Consider the following 14964-nt stretch of genomic DNA (forward strand, 5'->3'; position numbering starts at 1 on the left):
GCGACAAATAAAAAAGGAATTTTTGGGCGTGCGTGCTTATTAAATTTTATTCACGCGTACTCCAATAATGAGCACATTTATCACAACTAAAAGTGCTTGAGTGCAGCTCATAGTCTTGAGGACGATGGCCTAGACGGACTCCGAAACGTCGCGTCGCGACGCGTCGGCAGTAATGCAATTCCTGATCAGGTGGCTATCCCGAGAACTCTTCAGGCGGAATTAGAATTGTCCTCCGACTAAAACCAATCCTCATTGATCCTGCCTGTTAGTTCGAATAATCTTCTCTAACCATCCTCACCTAGACTGAAGGAGGGAGGTGGGGATCGACAATATCCCGTGTGATATGGTGAGGAATTTTTGTAAGCGTAAATTTTTTTATTATTTTTTTAACGTTTTTTTTTTTCAAATTAAATTACGCTTAAAATTAAAATATCATGGGAATTTTTACTATTAAATATGAAAATAAAGAAACAAGGTACTATATACTATAATGCATTTAAATAAATTCCATTGTCTTTTCATTTGTGAATATAATTCTTTTCTTTAATAATACTATTGTATATATGCATGGATGAGTGTATTAGTATGTTTATATATATGCCTAAGTAATGAACTCACTGGATAGATTGGGGTACCAAAGTATTTTTTAAAAATGTGAATATATCACACAATTATATAAGATTATATCCAGTGGCGTAACTATGTGGGAGGGGGATGAGGGGATAGATCCCCTCCAAAGGCTCATAGAATAAAAAAAAATATTTAAAACTATTGTCTAGTTTTGACATTCAAAAACTGCATCTGCTTCAAATTAAAATTTTAGTGCCAAAATTATTTAAAATTCATTTCCAGTTATGCAATATTTCAAAATTTTTACCAGATTTTGCCTGTCTCCAACCCAGGAAATCCCATTCCCCCCAAACCATATTCCCATTTTCCTATAGAAATATGCTTTGGGGGAATGGGATTAGTATTAAATTTTAGTGGAATTATAAATTTGTTTACATTTCATTATGTTATGTCGATTCAATGAAGTGACGCCCGAGACAACGAATTATATCAATGCCTACTAAATGCTGCAATACCATGCGACATTTTACTGTTAACTGTGTAAATGAAAAAAGAAGGAGTTTTTTACATTATCATTTTAGTCACTACATGCTTTAGATAATTTTTATTGTCTTTTACTCAGTGAAGGTGTATTTTTTTCTAATAATAGTGTTGTATATATTTATAGGTCTAGGTGTACAAGAGTTTGAGTAGATTTGTATTTTTAGGCCTAATTATAGGTACATATATTTGTATATATTTGAAGACGTACGTATATGTAGAGCCATATGTAAAAGCACAAATATTTCAACCACAACAATGTGTAATCATGGGGTCTGCAGAGGATAAGCTCCACTTAGCAGGAACATACTGAATAGCTTATGCTATTAGAAGATTTTTTCCGTGTTTAAACTATGCTTTTCGTAATTTGCAATTTAAAAAAGTTCTTCAACACCTCGCATGGGATATTGTCCACCCCCACCACTTTAACGGCTTGCCTTCGCATCACAATGGGCTCTCTCAATATCCATGTCTAAGATCCCCGGCCCAAGATTATCTTCCTCCATTGCACTTTCCTCCACTATGTTCAATCTTTCCGGTCTGTTACTGCTGTCGTACAGATTCTCCACATACCTCTCTCATCTACTCTGAACCTCGTATCACTAGATCAGCATCCTTCCATCTTTAGCCATAATTTTTGACATGACTTGACATTGCCTTCTTTTGTCGCCCGATGGCGACTTTACCTTGGCATACAGTGTGCCTACCCCTTATTTCTTATGAAACTTTTCTATTTCCTCACACTTTTTTTCCACCAAGCCTCCCTCATGGTTTCACGCCGTAATTCGTTACACATACCCTTCTCTCACATACTCTTCTTCCTTTCACCCTCCCCTGTCTCCACGTTCTTCCACTTCCTTCCTTCATTAGACAAATAAAAACTAAAAAATATTACTATATATATTTAATTAATTCAGTTAGGAGTTCAATATTTTAAAAGTTATCGGTAAAATTATGGAAAATTCTAAGAAATAACGTTCAAAGAATTTTGAATAATATTTGATGTTACCGGATGATTATTCAATATTAAAGAATACACTAGTTAAACTATTTAACAGTGAGTTAAAATATTTTTGATGCTCCTCAGGAATTTATTAGAAGAAAGTTGTATCCGTCTACAAAATTGATAGGGGGAGATCAAAAGTTCAAAATTGAGTACTGAAGAAGTGGGATCAATTTCGCTGTGTCCACATGTACCTGTTTTCCTAGTGAATTTGAGAAATTAATAATAGAATGCAACAGGATAATTTAAAAATTTTCGAGGAGAGAGGTTGGAAAAATTAAACTCAAATTTACAGCAGTCGAATTTTTTAAAGCAGTTTTTTCAAATATAAAATGTAATATGTTCAAATTAAGTAATTATTTTTGAGAATGCTGTTCCAAAAAATCAAGAGGAATTTTAACGACGGTAGTTGAAAATTCAAACTAAAACATTCAGCATTAAAATTATTTTTAGGTGAAATCAAATTTTTCTGATGATCCTGGTGGAGTTGAGGAATTTTTGCGAAAGCAATATTGGCATAAGAATTTTTGATGACAGAAGGTGAAAGACTGCAATGCAAAAAATAGATCAGTAAAAATACTTAAAGTTAACACTTATTAAGTTCCTCGGGAAGAGTTGGAATAAGGTGGAAAACTAATATATTTTCCTAAATTAATTAGAAAAAAAGAATTTTATACGCGAGTCGAAAAATTGGAAACTCAAAGACAAAAAATACAATTTTAAATTATTTTCACGAGGAGTAAAAAGTGTATTCAGTTCTGATAAAGCCGAGGTATTTTTTCGGTGCAAGTTGTGTCTGGAGGAAATATGAGAACTTTTGACGTGTACAGTTACCTTATTCAAACTGAAAACTAGACTATTTGAATCATTTCAAACTCAAACATTAAAGTGGTGGAATTCAATAACGGTGAGCTAAAATATTCATTATATACCTAATAATACTTATATAACATATTCTGAGAATATAGCGTTCATAGGTTATTCCATAATATTTGACAGAAGCAATTTTAATTTCAAACTTAAAAATAAACTTATAATTACTTGTAAAGAGAACTAAATTTTATACGGAACAGCTGGTGGAGATAAGGTATTCATTCTGAAGAAGTAATATCCTGATGATATACATGGGCGTACCCAGCGTGGGGCTGGAGGGGGCAGCTGCCCCCCCCTAGAAGCAAAAATCGCGAATGTCTTTGAGGAAAATAACATTTTTTCAAGCAAGTAATTTTAAAAACTAATAAAGACCTGTTGCAGTTTCCTCAAAATGTTGATTTCATTCACCTTTTCCATGCTTAAATCTTACCTACAACTTGAACAACAATGGCTTGCCCCCCCAGTTTTGATCCTAGGAACGCCCTTGATGATATAACAGAATATTTCACATGGGAGTTGGAATACTCCAAATAAAAAAGTACAGACGATAAATTTTTTCAACCACGAGTTCAAGTAGTTCTCATTTTCCTGCTAATGAGAAGAAATGTACTCGGATGAAGTAAAGGCCATAACTCAAAATAAAAAAATACAGTAGTTAGTTCTTTATACAGGCTTACTATGCATTGGAGTGGCCTCAAACTTCCAGAACATATTCTTTTCCTTCACAGGTGAATTAAAATATTTTTATTTGTGTAATAGCAAGTTAAGTAAACATGAATTTTTTCAGTATTCCCTCAGCCCCATGGAGTGCCTACCAGTTGAAAAAACACAATTTGTCTCCATTATGTCTAGAATAAGTGGTCGCCTAAGCGTAATTTAGAATAATTTCCTGTCATTTTGACAGGAAGTGCTTGAAAGGACAATTTTTCCGGCAAAGTCTCTGCTCACCAAAAATGTCCTAAGAACTCGCCAATAAAGGCAATTTCGAATTAAATTTGAGAAAAATCATGAAGATCAGTTAAACATTGAAAAGTGAACGTTTTAAAAAAGTCGAGGACTTTTTTTTAAACGCTCTATTAACAGCTAATACCACGCATCAAACGTGACATCCATTTTAGACAACTGCCGAGAGTTTTAGATGGCTGCCAATGCAGATAAATATCCTAGAGATTTTTTTAATCACCTAGCGCAATGGACCTCTGCAGAAATGTCTTGGAAACTGATAAATCAGAGTATTGGAGCGGTTCAGAATATCCGTTGTTGGATATCCAGTCCACAGGATTATTAATGAGAGACAATAAATTAGATGCTACATTTGAAGCTTGTTCCACCATGGTAACGAGGCATTGACGTAAGAATTGGCAGAAAAGTGAAAAATGAAAGCATTCGAAACGTGGTGAAATAGAGGAATGATGAAGATGAAATGGACAGACAGAGTAAATAATGAGAGAGTGCTGAGAATAGCGGGAAAAAAGAGAATACTCCTATAAACTATAAGAGAATAGGGTGGTTTCCTATTATTTTTTATTGCCTAAATCGAAAGATTATTACTCCTGGAGTACGCATTTCACGCTTTTAGATTTTAAATGACGATATCTATTTTTCGCGATCAAATGAAGAGTGAAAATTTCAAGCGCGAAAATGCGACGGCAAAATATGAATGCTGGGAAAAGCCCGTGTGATGACATTCTGGTTCCCGCTGCCGCCGAGTGAGGTGACCTTGGGGCGAGGCTTTGAGCGCTGATACGATGCAGGCTGCTAGCAGGGAGCGCTTGGCTTAAATAAGGATTATTAATGCCTTATCAAACGAAGGAAACTTTCCGACCATAGGCAGTTTTAATAGGTGATTTTTAAGAGATGTTTCCCTGAGCTCTGTGCCTCATGCATGCATTGGTAAGCTCAGACGATATAAAACTCCTATCTACTCGTATAGCATCTAGGTCCCTGTGACGTCACGTGGAGTGGAATCGCATGGGCGCCAATCTGGCCTTTTTCAAATGACGATAAAATTGACCCTTGCCATTCGTCTAAACCGGTATTTCTAAAAATAAATAATTTGTATTTTATGAATACACTAATGGTGGGTAACGAATCGCAATCAATGCCTTTCGTTTTCTTTGATGAAGGAAAGTACCCTATTAGATCGGACAATTTAATCGGCCAGACGATTAGGCACGAAGATGATGAAGACTATCGTAGAAGGACAAGTGGACGGAAACAGGCAAATAAAGGCCCAGAATGCATTGCATTCAACAAGTAATTCAAAGAAGATATATTCAAAGATGAACATGACAACAGGTAGTACGGAGTGTGGAGTAGCGTCAAACCAATCCACTGATTGTAGGTTCGAAGATTTTCGCGGCGTTGGTTTGATGAACTTTCCATTCTATTCGGGTTTCTTCACCGCGTTTGTTGTATTTTGAAGACAACAGTTTCGCCGAAATTACACTCGGCGTCTTCAGGTCGAAGGTAAAATTTTGGAAAAACGCGGTGAAGAAACCCGAATAGAATGGAAAGTTCATCAATCCACTGATTGTTGACACAAGATGAATTTATCTAAAACATCTCTCTTGATCCAGGCTTTTTTCACGAGATATGGAATATTTTCTTCACGAATTAAAATTTAAAGAAAAATTTAACTGCTCCCAGTAGATGCGACACAGTAGACTCTTCTCAGACACTTCTCATTACATGACACGTAAAAGTTTTGTCCATTCAAGTTGTTGCGAACAAGATTTCAATCGTAAAGTGCTCGCCATTTAGTTCCAGCGTTCTCCTCTCATATGGGATGGAGCATTATTTTCCATCTCTTGGAATGTAGTCACCCAAAGCATCCCTAGACGATACAAATATTGTGCGGCATAAACAGTTCGAAGTCCCACCACCTGTTTTGAGAGCTGCCGCGACTAAAGCAATCGTGAGTGTGACAATCAACCCTTTCCCCGACCTGCGCAGTGACCCATGCGCGGAGGCACACTTATTCCTAAATCGTTCCCGCGCGGAAAGCATGCTTCAGTCTCGATCTTATAAGCGAATGAGGAGAGTGTTCTTGCTAGTGCAACATCCCACATGGATTCACCCGCCGAGGAAGATTTTCAGACAGCCATCACCCGCAGTTCGAGAGCAACTAGGTAGAGAACCCGCACACTTCAAGGATTGAGTTGCAGCCCATTCCTGTGCATCACGTGATTAATACCTTGAAAAGACGGCCGCCAGCATAGCGAGGTGGGTGGAAAATTCAGAGCATAATTTCTCCTTGTGAAGAGTAGCATAGAATATGAATGTGGTGCAGAATAGTGTTTATCCGAAGAATCCAATCATATAAAACAATACGCTTTCGTTAATAACGGATAATTACACATTAGGCGTTAAAAAGAACATTCACGATCAAAAACACATTACAAAAACGTCACACTAGTAAAAAAACTCTTGTTTTACGTACGACGTTATTATATTTTTTGGCAAAGTATGGTTTTTATTTCTCAGTAAGGGACAGCAAGACATTCATAAAGACTTTCATTTGCTAAAAATTTATGAAAGGTAACTTTTATAGCTATCTCGACAATTTTTCAAATAAAAACCTTTTGAAGAATTAAATAAACTATGAAATAAGAAATAGTTTACATATATCAACAGCCCGAGGAAAATTCAGCTTGTATAAATTTTCATACCTGGATTCACTGATATTATCAGTAATAATTTAATATTCATTCACTTTATAGTTTTATTTTATAAAAATCATTCATATATGATATGCAATTATTCAGAATCATTCAGAGTTCTCGGAACCACTAAATAACTGCATGTAAATTCTTGCTGCGTAGCACACGGAAGAATTCATTCCCCAAGTTTCAAATCCTTACGATTTACTTTAAACATGGATCTAATTGCTCCATTATAAAAAAATGCTACTTATGGAAGCAGACGAGAATTTATAGCAGTTTGCGAAAGTTTTCGAATAGTTTATCATGGTGATAGTTCCAATGGGTGGCTTGAATAACATCTAATGGCAGAGGATGCTTACGTCAAAATGACGAAGTAGTACGCGTGCTGAGTTAAAAAAAGGAATCTTCACGCTCTACAACAGATTGAAATAACACCAAAGCCGTCAAGTCCTATTATTTTTCAAAACTTTAGTATTTCTTCAGCAAAACATCGTTAAGTTACTTTCTTTTTAATTGAAATAAAAGAAAAAGGAAAGAAAACATGGCTTCAAAATGTCCATCGTTTTCATAGTTTAGAAGAAGCATCCTCGTTCAGAAAACATGAAAAATAAAATGAACATGTCCTGGTCGTCGGCTGATAAAAACTAAATTAATTTATTATAAGAAAAAGGTGGAATTATAAAGCTAAAAATATGAAAAATCAAATATTCATTCGAAATTCATTTATTTTCTTCATAATTGCAATTAAAGAAAAAGAAAGAATATAAAAAATTTGAAGCCATGCATTCTTTCCTATTTCTTTTAATTCAATACATGGCTTCAAAATATCTTAATGTTATTATTATGTTAATGTTATTATTAAGATATTTTGAAGATATTAAGAAGATATAAAATATCTCAAAGTTAAATATTATTTTTAGGGATATGATGCAGTAATCTCGTTTAAACAAATCACAAATAGAATAAACATACCCTGGTGGGGATGACAAATAATTAATTTATTATTATAAACAGGTAGAATTAAAAAGCTAAAAATATGCAAAATCAAATATTCATTCGGAAACCTCCAGAATATTTTTTTAGTGTTTAATTCAAATCCAAAGGTAATGAAGTCTATTCTCAGGAGTGGCTGAGATGATTCGTGTTGGAAATATCGATGCTTGATAGGCTCTCCATCCGTTAAGCCGTGGCGCCTTTTGCCAAAAGCCGGCTACTCTGTCAATACCAGGTTTCTCCCGTTGCCTACATTTCTCTCAAGACCTCGACTGCATTTTCCTTTTCCAATAGCCAAAGCAAATCAAACCATTTATCGGACAAGACAATTTCCATAAAATATTTTTAATCTTGAGTTTCAGGAGAATTTCTAAAATTATATGAGATTTTTCTAGTTTCGCGTACTAATTAAAAATATAACGCTATAATTTTTAAAGGGAAATCGTAATTTTCTTTTTATTTTTCGAAAATTGTTCTCCAACATTTTTGCTGCAGCATTAAGTTATAGTAATTATTACAAATTTTGACCTTTAACATTTAATGTATCAAGTAATCAGCGATATTCAATTGAGGTACGTATTCTATCATAGTTAAGGCCTTGTAAGAAATTATTTGAAGACACTGAAATTTTGACGACACTATTGTAGTTAGCAATAAACAGCAACTTATTGCTGCGAAAAGACGCAATTTATACAGTGCGATGAGTTTTGATTTTATCCTAAAGAATTTATCATTACATATGTTCCCCGCGACTTGGAGAAAGATTAGCTTTTAGAATAGGTAAGTGCGATGAGGTATATGCAGTCTGAAACAGTGTAATCTCGTTATGAAATTGAGCAAAGATAAAGCCATGAAACGAGTATAAGTTAGATGATCTCAGAACTTCAAACTTAATTTTTTTAATGATATAAAAATAATTTTTAGTACATTTAGAGTTAAGCAATTCTTGCGAATAGGTTCAACATTAGGAGAACTGAGTGGAGAGCTGCGTCAAGCCAATCCTAGGATTGTTGACCAGTGATGATGATGATGATGATGAGGTTCAACATTTCCTTTACAATCCGCACATATGTAAAAGAAAAATAAAGTGAAAATTTTAATAGCGACAAGACGTCAAACGCATGAAATGCGATATTTCAATTATAAGCCATAAGCGACTTGAAAGACTGCGATATTTCAAGCCTTTTCGATTGGCAGATGTCGCATCAACGCGTTGGCAGTTTCACGCGTCATGAGAAATATTTTTACGATCCGAAACCCCTAAAAATTGATAGCAAAAAATGTTTAAGTCCTCTGAAATTTCGCACATAGCAGTCTTTTTGATTCTATGTAATTTTGCTATAAATAACGCACTAACTGTAATGCAACGAAGATTCTTTTATATACCAATGTAATTAATTGTTTTCGATGAAAAATGCACTAAATCATGCCGAAGGATTTTAAGGCTAAAGTTTAGAACGGCACGGGAGTGCTTCCTTTGTCTATTAAAAACAACATTTTTGTAGAGAGACCACTGATAAATGGGAATCGATGACAATTACAATCCAAATGCAGAGTGGAATGTTATATAAAAAAGATATTAATTTGAAAGACATCCAGAAACAAAGGAGCAACGATCACATTCGGACATCACTACGACTTAAAGACCTGAAATTTAAAAATTTAAACAATCGATAGTTCAATGATTTAATTGCGAATTCATTGCGGTTCTTACGGCGAACAGATGAAATTTTGGTAATACATATATAACTAATGTTTTGGGCAACTTTGCAATTAATTAATTTCCGTAAACAAAAGAAAATCCTTTGTGTCGAAATAAATTAATTTAAGGATAATACGTTATAATAATGAGTATATATGTTATAAAATATTCTATATAATAAATATATAATGAGTTATAATAATGAGAAAAAGTAGAATGAGGTCAATTATGAAATTCCATGCCTTGAGTGAATTTATATTGCTTCTGGGATGATTTGTCACACGATATCACAAGAGAGGATTGAAACAATCGGTTAAAGTAAGAGTGCCGACATGACATACAAGTGAAGGGTGATCGGAGATGGAAACTTCTTGTCACCTCCATACTGGAGTGTATGTTTCGGATTTTATTAGATATTTCAGATAAACAGATATAGACTTGTGTCTCGCGAGCAGGGATGCCGGCTTACAAAAAATATTGGGGGGGGGGGGGGGGGCCCAAACCGGGGATCTTGCCCCGGGAAATTTTATAAGTAGTGGGTTTACAGTTTTTTAAAGCATTTTAGAAGTATCGTAGGATCAATATTAGAACCCCGATAACTCGAATTTCGATATCTGGACACTCCGGGGAAAAACGAGAAGCCTTACACATTTTTTCCTCACGCCCATAACGAAATTTTGAGGGGGCTCGGCCCCCCTCACCCCCCATGGAGTCGGCGCCACTGCTTGGGAGAAAAAAAAAGGATAATCTTCTTGTGCTCCACACTTTTAAAATCTGTAAATATTCATATTTCTTTAAAACATTTGCTCCATTCCATAAATATGACAACTAAGTATTTAATGTAGAAAGGGCCATTTTAATGTAGAAACTGGTCAGTATTGTGAAATATAGATAAAATATGGATACAAAAACCACAATGAAGTTCACCACATCTACAAGAATGTCCCTAACTAAGAAAATTAGAAAGTACTTTAAGAATTCCTTGAAAATGTAAATAATATTTCAAATATTCTCATTTTATTTTTCCCCGCTGATATCAGTCGAACACAACTACACTTTTCAAACCGTTGCAATTGAAAATTTCTTTTCACAAGAGGAAAAAAGTCTTCCGGGTACGGTATGGTATTTGTGGACTCCTTATTATATGAAACAAAACATCTAATTTACTAAATATTTATGCTGCATGTGAACTAAAGAATACATATTTTGCGTGGTTGTTCGAAGGATTGGTTTAAGGCTTTACATTGCTTACTTTTTGTAAATTAATAGTTAAAAATAATAAAAAATAATAGTTATGGACGCTTCTTATCCATTATTTAAATTACTGGGTATTTTACCCCTGAGGTATTTATATGTTTATAGACGCATGTTTTATATCAGAGGCGGAAATGTCACTGGCTATGTAAATATTTCCTACTATGCCTTGAGGCCAAGGAATAGAGTACCTATTCCAAAACCGAATAACGAAGCTTTTAGAAGGTCTTAGTCATATTGTGCAACTAAGATGTTTAACCTTCTGGCATTTCATATCACCTTTATATAGTCCTTCACGTTATTTTTACGTGAATTGAAAATATGGTTGTTCTCCATAAACAATATTGAAGAGAAGAGTAGAGTAAGAGAATATAATACTTGTAAATATTATCTTTGTACATTATTTTAACATTGTATGTCATTAGTCTGATTTATGTACAGTGTATGGAATATTTCTATGTATAATGGTAATTAATGCATTTGTTTTCATTTGTTTTTATGTTTCAATCCTTCACAATATTCTCAAAGGAACACACGTTACAGAAAAGCGTACTTTGACTAATTAGTTAAGGTATATTCTTTTGTTTTTGCCGCATCAGCCAGCTGTCAGTTTGCTAATTTAAGAGGTGGCAACCCCAACACTGGTCCTTACCACAGGGGTGCCTATATTCCACCTTGTAAAAAATCATGCTTAAGTAAGCTGTTAAAATTTCATCTACCATAATGTGGAATAAATATATTATTATTATAAAAAATCCGTAAATATCTGTGGGCTATAACAAGACAGTTTCTCTAGATACAGAAAAATAGCAGATATTATATGTGGTATAATTTCAATTGCATTATGATCGTTGCTTTGTAAGATAACTAATGTACCATCTGCTGTAATTTTGAGACAATAAGATGATAAAAATAAACCATACGTAGGTTACTAGCAACCTTTTATGCTATTAGCATATTCATATATTCTCTTATAAAAGGAGAAACATTAAAAATTGCATGGTACGGTGATTCTCAAGTGAAGCTGAAAATTCTATTCTTATTTCGAAGTTTCTCAGAAAATATGAACAAAAATGTCGGTTCTAAACGCACAAAGCAGCTCCTTAGCGCCCTCAATCTCCACTTTCAATTGCTCTCCTTTCTTTTAATATTCATGAACATTAAGGATGCTGCTATCTACACCAAACGGCGACTGGAGTCTCCTACAGTGGCTATGGACCACTTATGTACTCTTAAGCGTTTCTGACCCACCCAAGACCGTGAAACGTTAAATTATAATACCGAAACACTACTTTCCTTTTCTGATATCAATGGCCACTCTTCTCTCTGGTGAAGATAATCATGGCTAAGCTAAGAGAATAATCAAAAATCAAACGTGTATGTCACTTGGACTTTGTAAAATCCAGATGTATAACTCTTGGTCGTTATACAAGAATATTAATACTTAAAAACAATTTTAAAATGAAAAGAACTGAATAATAAAAAAGTGGGAAGACTTCGTTTATCGATGAAATTTTCATAAAGATTTGACTATATAGCTTTGAATAAACGGGCGAAAGGGAAAAATTACATTGTAAATGGGATAGCTGGGGAAGGTATGGGGGCATTGGAGCGGGATAAACTAAAAGTGACTGATATTTTGTTACGCTTCAGTGGAAAATACGCATGATATTTTAAAATCCAACAAATTCCGCAAAAAATACTGTGAACATAAAAATAATTTTCCAGCTATCAATCCATGAAATAATTTTCTGGGGTATTCTGCCTTATTCTCGTGGTCTTGATCCCGAGGGTGAATACTAGATTTTGCTACTAGAAAACTACACTGTACAATAATGTAGCGCGTTAATTGATTCAATCTATGGTTTATACAGAAATTAAGAAGACGCTGAAAAGAAGATTATGTAAATACCTACAAGCTCACACTTAAATATGAATTCCTATACCAAAAAAAAAATTCAAATGCACCATATTACCGCAGTAGGCATATTTTTTCATCATAAAAGTTAGGGAAATTTAATAATGAACTCTGTAGATAGTGGGAGAGTTACCTTTCATATATTAAAATATTTTTGGGATAATTTTAATGGAATGCTTGAATAGAACATTTTTCGTTAGTATAAGAGGATGCATTCCATTAAAATTGGGAAACATTTAGTCGGAAGAATATTTTAAGCAAAATTTATTTATTATATCTACTATTTTTTTAGATTGTGGTATTGTGCCACATTTAAAAGGTCAATGAATGCTAGCATCCATAAAAAAATAGTTCAAAATCACCGCAAGGATGTGGAGTTGCCTCCACAATTGGCTACTGCCCTCTCTGATAAACTTCAAAATGGAAAAAAGACTTGTTTGTCACTCTTGAGTGCCACATTTCCAATCTTCATCCCATCAAAAAGGTCACAGTGGGCAGAAGGACCTCCTATGAGTTGTCCAAGAAATCAATGGAATCCTCTCCCAGTCCCAAACGAACGAATTGTTTTGATGCCATAAATAAGACGCAATTATCAGTGACAATACTAGTACGATCTGGGTTTAATGTTCACGAAGAAATACTACAAATCGTCAACATTGCATAAAAATCCTTGAACGTTCAAGCTCGTTTATTTGATTAGCATTAACCTTTTAGAATATCGAGATAGATCTACGATTCATTGAAAGATATAAGCTTGCCACAACAGTTTAAGAATAGATAAATAAAAATATAGAACCTGTACGCGATAAGTAGCCACGGAACTTGTGCCTTGTGTATTATTAAATATTTCAGTCGACTTTTAGTCCGATAAAACCTGGTAGACTAAAAAAGTTTAGCAAGGCTGTAACTTCCAAGAATTACTAGAGATGTATGAGCGAACTACATCGAGCCACTTATCTAACTGAACCAAACTAACATGTCTTCTTCTTACTCTCGTTTCTTGTACTGGAGCCGTACTCTTTTTGAGGGGAATGATTAAATTAGAGTATTAGATGAAAACGTCCTAAAAATGGAAAATCGGAATACTGATCAATGAAAAATATCTCCTAAACCGGGCATTCGATTAACGTCAGAATTATAGGAAATGTTTTTTTTGGGATTAGGCCATTTTCCTAGAGGCTTTTTCTCCACTTTGCGGAAAAAATTTCTTAAATCAATGAATCAGCCTATGATCAATGAATTGAATGATTTTATTTTATTATCGCATTGAAATTTTTCTTTAGCTAGCAAAAAGTAATCTTAGGTAAAATTATGTAATGGTAATCTTAAAATAAAAGGGTTTAATTGCTATTAATATTTTCCATAGCGAAATAATTTTTCTTCTTCTCAATTTTCTCTCCTTTCTTATAACATTTGAGTCAATTTCAATCGAAAAATCCCAAAACCCTATTTTCTCTTTAAAACCGATCCCAGTTTCGGTATACATATCTTCAGTAACTACGTTTTCCTCCTAGAAATTAAGATATTAGTTAGAAGAACTGAATTAATATATCTGGAAATAATGCTGTTTGCATGTTCACATGCATCATTTGAAAAAAGGTCAGAGAGTAAAGATGGAGAACATAATAGTCCACGGGGAAAATAATGCGAAGGACAAATGAGTTAAATGATTGGGTCATGGCAGTAACAAAGTTTAATGTGCAAATCGTACTTTCCTTCTCGATTGCCATATTTACTCCCCAATGCTACTTCCTCCATGAGACCATTTTGTTTTTCTATGAACTGTATTTATTCTTATACGTAGTCCCTACAATATTAAAAAAAACAAAAAATAGTGAATTTAGGCTTCCATTATTTCACACCTCATTAAATCAGTGATATTTAATGAGAATATGCATATTCAGTGCGGCTGTAGAAGGTAACTTCTTCGTATAAATCCACTTTAGAATGTTATTTTGCGTTTTACGTCTTTATTATCAAAGGATATGACGCAGACGCAAGAGTCTTTTTATAGCAAATTTTCTAACAATAGTAGTCTTTACGATCCTCGGAAACTGAAGACAATATTAAATTAGGTAAGGTAATTGTAAAAATGTAATTTTATTTTCACATTAACAATTTTATTTGGCTACGTAAAATTAATCATAATTTTGTAGTGATAAACATACAATGCAAGGGTTGAATTGCTACTAATGCCTTAATATTTTATGGGATATTTTATAATTTCTCTCATACTGAGAAATTAACGCAAAAATAATTCGATTGGAAAGTTCAAAGGCTGAGTTTAAGCTGAAAACCAGTCTTTGAGTAAATTTATCAGTAATAGAAGCAGTCAGACTGATACCACAGTGAATGTGGTCCTTATCCAGGAACTATTCTTTCCCACCATTTGCGATTAAAATCGAAGACTCAGCGCGCATAAACCGGGAAAGACTAAACATTCTGT

At 34.1% G+C, this 14964-nt stretch overlaps 1 protein-coding gene across 2 annotated transcripts in view; it reads left to right on the forward strand.

Moving 5' to 3' along the window:
* The first annotated feature begins 6016 nt into the window (after positions 1 to 6016).
* LOC124165338 (adipokinetic hormone/corazonin-related peptide receptor variant I-like) overlaps positions 6017 to 14964 on the forward strand; it is a 60930-nt gene continuing 51982 nt past the window's right edge. For both annotated transcript variants that reach the window (XM_046542695.1, XM_046542696.1), the window contains exon 1: positions 6017 to 6211. The gene's annotated coding sequence lies outside the window, so the exon portion shown is untranslated. The remainder of the gene's footprint in view (positions 6212 to 14964) is intronic.

This window comes from Ischnura elegans, chromosome 9, assembly GCF_921293095.1.
Source record: "Ischnura elegans chromosome 9, ioIscEleg1.1, whole genome shotgun sequence".
NCBI lineage: Eukaryota > Metazoa > Arthropoda > Insecta > Odonata > Coenagrionidae > Ischnura > Ischnura elegans.